Source organism: Protomyctophum parallelum (genome assembly GCF_964188405.1).
Source record: "Protomyctophum parallelum genome assembly, chromosome: 7".
Classification (NCBI taxonomy): domain Eukaryota; kingdom Metazoa; phylum Chordata; class Actinopteri; order Myctophiformes; family Myctophidae; genus Protomyctophum; species Protomyctophum parallelum.
Window position 1 is genome coordinate 17,192,815 of NC_139705.1, and position 8,162 is coordinate 17,200,976.

Consider the following 8,162-nt stretch of genomic DNA (forward strand, 5'->3'; position numbering starts at 1 on the left):
GCAATGCGCTCTTTTCAGGACTGCCTAAGAAAACAACTGACAGACTACAACTTGTCCAAAATGCAGCAGCTAGAGTTTTAACTAGAACTAAGATGAGAGAACATATTACTCCAGTTTTGGCATCACTGCACTGGCTTCCTGTTGTTTTTAGGATTGATTTTAAAATTATTTTACTTGTCTATAAAGCTCTCAATGGTCTCGCACCTTCCTACCTACATGACTGCCTCCCTAAATATGTCCCAAACCGGCCCCTAAGGTCTTCCACTGCTGGCCAGACTCCATCCTGATTGGTTAAGATTGGCTTCCAAAGTTCACAGGAGTGCTCAGTTTCAAACAAAATGCTGCAAATCATGAACACATCGCGTGATTTCCGTGAAATTGTGCACCCACATTCCCACTAGGCCGAGGACGAAATGCCACATGAACAATTTCAACTCAGCCTCAAGGTGGCGCTATAACTGGCCGAAAAGTGTTTTTACCTCTAACTGCATGGATCTGTGGATAACTTTGTATGCCAACTCCCTAGAGGCCAAGGAAAAACCTTTGCCTGGAATCTTTCACATCTGCTCATCCTGGTGGAGACCTGTGCCCAGAAGGGCACTTTTTCTAGTTTGCTCTGTAAAGCACTTTGAGCTACATTTATGTATGAAAGGTGCTATATAAATCAAGTTTATTATTATTATTATATTCAGGCAAATAGGGTACATATAAAACGGACCCCACTGTGGAAACCATGGTGGTAAATAACCTTTTCATCCATGGCAACACCTGAATTACATTGTTACTTTACAGCAACTTTTGTCATTCTAACGGTATGTAAATATGTACCTAAATCTTTTCCCCCGAAGATATGTCATGAAACTAGAGAGAATATCAGTTTACATTATAAGACAGACTGAAAATAACTTTTATACTTTAACCACTTAAACCCCAGGCAGTTCAGAAACCAGTCTTCCCGTGACATCATCGAGAACAATGGCTTCCATTATAGCATTGTAACTTTTCAGAAATAGAAAGCCTGCTGTTTCCATTAGCTTGGATTCCCCATCGATGATGTCACTGGTGGACGGGTTTCTAAACTGCCTATGAGACACAGACCGAGTAGAAAACTAATTGTGCCATTTTATCATGCAAATTAGTGAGGACCAATTATATGAAGATAGGTTAAAAAGTATTGAAGTCTGTCCTTTAATTAATTTACAACAGATACTTTTTTATATAGGCCTAACTGACTAAATTCATTAGGTAGTTTGATTTACCAGTTAATCCCCATTTTAATGGTGTTGTGCAAAGAAGCAAAACAGTAGCCAATCTACTGCAGATCAGCTAGTTTAGGTTTCTTAAATAGCTGAAATAGCTAAAAGTGCCCATTACAATTATCGTGTAGGCATTTAACAGACACTGATCAAGAGTGACTTACAAATTGAGATCAGAGTAAGCAGGATAAGCATGAACTGTATAGTCAAAAAACATGAGTAAAGTCACATAAATATTATATGTCAGAGAGAACAGTATCGCCTCAAAGAAACTAGGAAAGCAGGTAAACAGTGAACCTATAGCGTCTGTCCAAACAACATACAGTATAAACAACATTCTCAACATGCTTTAGTGCTCAACTGTTCCCGCCCTGACTGCCCGCCCTCCCTCACCCCTAAACTAGCACGCCACATTGAAATTGGAAGCCAACATGTAATGAACCTTAACTAACCAATTTAATTTGAGAGGAGTGGAGTGGAGACTTAGTTTAATCCAAAAACATGAGGCCCATTCTACAAATGTCCTCCGAATCCTAACAGTTTTCCGACTACATCAGTGATTAGACATTTTCATGTCAAAATGATATACGTATTTGGCCGTGGACCCCCATCTCAAAAAAGAAATGAAACAAGAATGAAAGATAGAGATCCTCACGCTGTTGAACCTTGTAGCAACTCATAATGTAATAGCAACTCATAATGTAATAAGGGCTCAAAAAGGCTCATAATGTAATAAGTTAAATGTAATAAAAACTCATAATGTAATAATCAGCTCATAATGTAATAAAATCATGAGCGCATAACGTAATAACAGATTTTTCAAAAAAAGACGTGTTACATTATGAGTTGCCTTAATAGGCAGCTCATAATGTAATAAAAGTTCATAATGTAATAATGGCCCATATTGGTGAGAAAAGTCTTACACTGTCATTGTTATTACCTCTGTTGACAAATGTAGACTTTCATATGGCCCATATAGTCTTACACTGTCATTGTTATTACCTCTGTTGACAAATGTAGACTTCCATATGGCCCATATAGTCTTACACTGTCATTGTTATTACCTCTGTTGACAAATGTAGACTTCCATATGGCCCATATAGTCTTACACTGTCATTTGTATTACCTCTGTTGACAAATGTAGACTTTCATATGGCCCATATAGTCTTACACTGTCATTGTTATTACATCTGTTGACCAATGTAGACTTTCATATGGCCCATATAGTCTTACACTGTCATTGTTATTACCTCTGTTGACAAATGTAGACTTCCATATGGCCCATATAGTCTTACACTGTCATTGTTATTACCTCTGTTGACAAATGTAGACTTTCATATCGTCACCTTATTAAACTAATTAAACTAAAAATATGAAAGAATATGACTATTGACATACAAATAAAGGTGTATGTCAATCATGTAACATGTAAGGATAAAATGACTTGGGCCAATATCTGAACATGCCATTTTAACTTAGGCAATTATAAACGTTATTTAGGCCAAATTACTTCTGCAGTATGAATGGGAGTGACAGTCCCATAGTAACAGTACCTCCCATTCACTCCCTCACTCCCATTCACTCCCTTTCACTCTGAATGGGAGTGACAGTCCCATAGTAACAGTACCTACCATTCACTCCCTTTCACTCTGAATGGGAGTGAATGGGAGTGACAGTCCCATAGTAACAGTACCTCCCATTCACTCCGATTCAGTCCCATTCACTCCCATTCACTTTTATTCACTCCCATTCAGTCACATAGTAACAGTACACCCCATTCACTCCCATTCACTCCTATCGTGTCAGTCCCATAGTAACAGTACCTCCCATTCAGTCACATTCCCTCCCATTCACTCCCATTCAGTCCCATTCACTCCCATAGTATCAGTCTCATAGTAACAATACCTCCCATTCACTCCCATTCACTCCCATGCACTCCCATAGTATCAGTCCCATAGTAACAGTACCTCCCTTTCACTCCCATTCAGTCCCATTATATCAGTCCCATAGTAACAGTACCTCCCATTCACTCCCATTCAGTCCCATGCACTCCCATAGTATCAGTCCCATAGTAACAGTACCTCCCTTTCACTCCCATTCAGTCCCATTCACTCCCATTCTATCAGTCCCATAGTAACAGTACCTCCCATTCAGTCCCATTCACTCCCATTTTGAAAGGAGTGTTAAAATGGCACATTTTATTATGACTTAGGCAAAATAATATGGCCTAAGTCTCCCTCTTGACATAGGCCATTGTTTTAATAGGGTGTAACAGGAAGGCCTTTTACATTAGGGCTCGGGCGATTTTACCAGAGGTGGCCAGCATCACCAGGTGGTGATTTAGGCCCAAAACTTTTTTGGGCAAAAAATGACTTAAGCAATTAGTTTAATAAGGTGACGATATGAAAGTCTACATTTGTCAACAGAGGTAATAACAATGACAGTGTAAGACTATATGGGCCATATGGAAGTCTACATTTGTCAACAGAGGTAATAACAATGACAGTGTAAGACTATATGGGTCATATGGAAGTCTACATTTGTCAACAGAGGTAATAACAATGACAGTGTAAGACTATATGGGCCATATGAAAGTCTACATTTGTCAACAGAGGTAATAACAATGACAGTGTAAGACTATATGGGCCATGTACATTCTGCCATTGGGCGAACTCATTACCAATCACGGAGTCAATTTTCATTTCTATGCTGATGATACCCAACTATATCTTTCTGTGGCCCCAGATGATCCCTGTGCTTTAGACCCGCTGTTGACCTGTCTGTCTAGCATCAAATGTTGGATGAGTGAGAACTTTCTCAAGCTAAATGAGGATAAGACAGAAGTTCTCATAATCGGTTCTAGCGAGCAGCAAGAATCAATAATAAGCAGACTTGGCAACCTTACTGTAGAAAGTAACAGTACAGTAAAGAACCTGGGGGTTATTATTGATTCTGAATTTAATTTTTATTCACACATTAATCATGTTACCAAGATTGCCTTTTTTCACCTTAGAAATATTGCACGAATCAGAGACTATTTGTCCTTGGACGATGCAAAAACGCTAATCCACGCCTTTGTTTTTTCTCGGCTTGACTACTGCAATGCACTCTTTTCAGGACTGCGTAAGAAAACGACTGACAGATTACAACTAGTCCAAAATGCAGCAGCTAGAGTTTTAACTAGAACTAAGATGAGAGAACATATTACTCCAGTTTTGGCATCACTGCACTGGCTTCCGGTTGTTTTTAGGATTGATTTTAAAATTATTTTACTTGTCTATAAAGCTCTCAATGGTCTCGCACCGACATACCTCCGTGACTGCCTCCCTAGATATGTCCCTAACCGCCCCCCTCAGGTCCTCCAATGCTGGCCTACTTGAAGTGCCTAAAAGAATGTGCACAAAAAAATATGGTGAGGCAGCTTTTTGCTTCTACGGCCCAACAGCCTGGAATAAACTTCCATTCGAGCTCAGACACGCACCCTCTGTAGACATTTTTTAATCTCAACTCAAGACTCACCTCATCACTCTTGCTTTTAGTTGAGTTTTACTATGCACATTCCTACCCTGCCCTGACTGATTTGCTGCATGTGGTGTTTTTATTTGTTTTTATTTATTTTATGTTCTTTTCCATTGTTCTATCATTTTAACTACTTGTGTTTTATTGTATTATATTTTTATTTTTGTGTCCTGCCCTGTGAAGCACTTTGAGCTGCATTTATGTATGAAAGGTGCTATACAAATAAAGTTTATTATTATTATTATATGAAAGTCTACATTTGTCAACAGAGGTAATACTAATAACAATGACAGTGTAAGACTTTTCTCACCAATATGGGCCATTATTACATTATGAACTTTTATTACATTATGAGCTGCCTATTAAGGCAACTCATAATGTAACACGTCTTTTTTTGAAAAATCTGTTATTACGTTATGCACTCATGATTTTATTACATTATGAGCTGATTATTACATTATGAGTTTTTATTACATTTAACTTATTACATTATGAGCCTTTTTGAGCCCTTATTACATTATGAGTTGCTATTACATTATGAGTTGCTACAAACCTCCCCTCCCCTCCCCCCCCAAAAAGCCATGTAAGAACAAACACGACCTTCAGCTAAATTATACCAGCTTGCTCTTCTTCTCACATAACTCACGTCACCGCTGATGGGTGACGTGAGTTATGTGAGAAGAAGAGCTTATGGTGAAGAATGGGCTTATTACAAGCGACTCTGGGGATTGTTTTTTCAAGCGGCTAAATGTTGGTAGTTGCGGTGGAGGGGGGGGGGGGGGGGGGGGGGGCTCGTTTCCAAAGTGTAGTTGCTTTATTTGAGTTTCTATAATTTCTATTATTTGCTTCCTATAATGTTGATTAAATCAGTGATGCTCAAAAAATGTCATGTCCAGGACCACCTCCACCACACACACAAAAAATATATATGAATTTGTCCACAGACCCCACCAACTGACCCAAGACTTTTTTGTGGTCCATTTTCAAAAGGCTGATAGGGGAGGATGGGGGAAGATGAACCATCGGGTAAGTTGAACCACCCCCTGTATCTTTAAAACTACACACATGAGTTGTCATGTGACCTCAAAATCAGGACACACCCACCATTTCAACCTGACTGTGAAGATGAGAGACACATGGACAAAGTGGAAAGTACATTTATACACAAAAAAGTGTTTTTTGCTGGTCAAAGTAAAAAAATAAACTTTTCTGGAATAATCATTTTTATATTAAAGCAAAAGCACCCAGGTCTAAACTTAAATATCATGCATGTTGGTGATATACCAATGTATAAAACCCATGTGAATCATTTAGCTAAACATTAGCCTGGAGCATTAAGCTAGCCATGTTTTGTCAAAAAGTGGCCATGGGGCAAGTTGAACCAATTCCTTGGGGTAAATTGAGCCAATTTTCTTAATGTGAATCACCATTCATATTTTTGTATTAAGTATTAGCTACTCAAATTATACTGAATGACCTTTAATTTGGATGTTTGCAAATGTTTGCAAATTTGCTATATTGTATTAACAATATTGCAAATATTATAAGGTTCTGAATAACAAACTTTATTTAATTGTCTTTATATTGTTTAAATAATAAATAAACAGATAAATAAGACTATTTGCAAAAGGGAAAACTGTTATTAAATTATTTTCAATACGTGAATACATTATCTGTTCAAGTTTAAGCTCTTTACATTAAAATATCATGTGGTTCAATTTTGGATCAACTTACCCCTTACCTGGGGCAAATTGAGCCACTTTTCTTTTTTTTTTTGAAAAGGTCATATTTTCATGGCCCTTTGTCATAGCTGCTTACTCATCATTTCAATTGAAAGAGGACATCCTGAAATATGTGTAGATCATTAGATTTGACTGCCATCTCATTTTGCCTTGCTTCCAGGACAACTTAAGTAAAAAGTGGTTCATCTTCCCCCATCCTCCCCTATATGGTATATAGGTGTACTGTAAAGTGCTCACGTGGCCCATAGTAGTCGCTTCTTTTGGCCTCGTTCCCAAGGCAGAAACCTGGAAACACCGATGGGACGCCTGTGAATAATGTTTTCGCACAAAATTCCAAACGGAATACTGCGGTGGCGCTGTCTGGTTTTTATAAATCATGTCTTATAGCCCCTCCCCCCTTGACTAGGAACACTAATGACATGGTGGTGGTCAGTCAGGCAAACAGGAATAATTGCTTCTTTCATAGAAACAAACAAACAAACATCCTAATTCAAAACATATCCCCCCATTGCGCGTGTCTCGCCACAGTCTTATTGCAAACACAGGCTTTGTAAATTTAAAGACAACACATGATTATCATCATCTCTAAGCTATAAGCCTGATGTCAAAACTTCACCCCCGCTGGTCTAATAAAGCCTCCTCCTCGCTAGATACAATGCCAAGTCCGTTGTTTTATTTTTTTGTTTGTTTCATTGTCATGTCAGAACAGGGCAGCTCCATATATGGAGATATAGGGCTGATCAGGTCCAGATCCCAGGCAGAGGTTGTTGTGCTGGTTCTGGACAACTGGCTATCCGACAGACTCGACACCAAGTACAGCACTCCCTGTGGGGGTGTGGAATGTGCGTGTCGAATTTGAAGTTGGTGGGGCGAACGGTTGGATTACAGCCGTACGTACACACGTAGGCTTGGTGCATTTATATTAGAATATTGATGTATCCTCGCTCAAAGCATCTCTCGGCTACTCCTCCGAAAGCAACTTAACATTTGCGACGCGAGCGATTTCCGAGTCACGCTGGAGGACGGAGTGCGGACGAGGCGAGGAGGCCGAGATTTGAGTAACGGGAATCAGCCACTCACTCACTTGACAGAGAGGAGGAGGTGGTTTCACAGTTTGTTTTGTAAATAACGCCCTAAAATTGATCATACTATAGCATCACACAAAAGCATCAAAAGTAGCAGATCCACAAGCTCTAAATGCCTCGCTTTGCACCTAGGTTAGAGCTTGTAGAGCTGCTATTTTTCTAAATTTACTTCACCAAATTTTGGTGCCCAAATTGAAAAAATGCGGAAGAGACCGTTCTTCCGGGTGCTTCAAAACGCCACTGAGCAACTTCCATTGAAATGAATAGTGGGGGGACCGGGCTGTCGCACCGGTCCTCCCTCTATCCTTTTATAAGACTATGCTCCTTTCCAACAAGCTATACATTTAAGCACTTGTGTTTTCACACATTTCTGGGGCTGACCCTGAAAAGCATGTCAACCCTGCTACAGAGCAGCACCAGCAACCCAGGGATGATACAACCCTGCTACAGAGCAGCATCAGCAAGCCCAGGGATGATACAAAACTAGAATGATTCAACATAAGACACGTAACGTGAACAGAAACATAATCTCTGCAAATCAACACACTTGATTTGAGCCG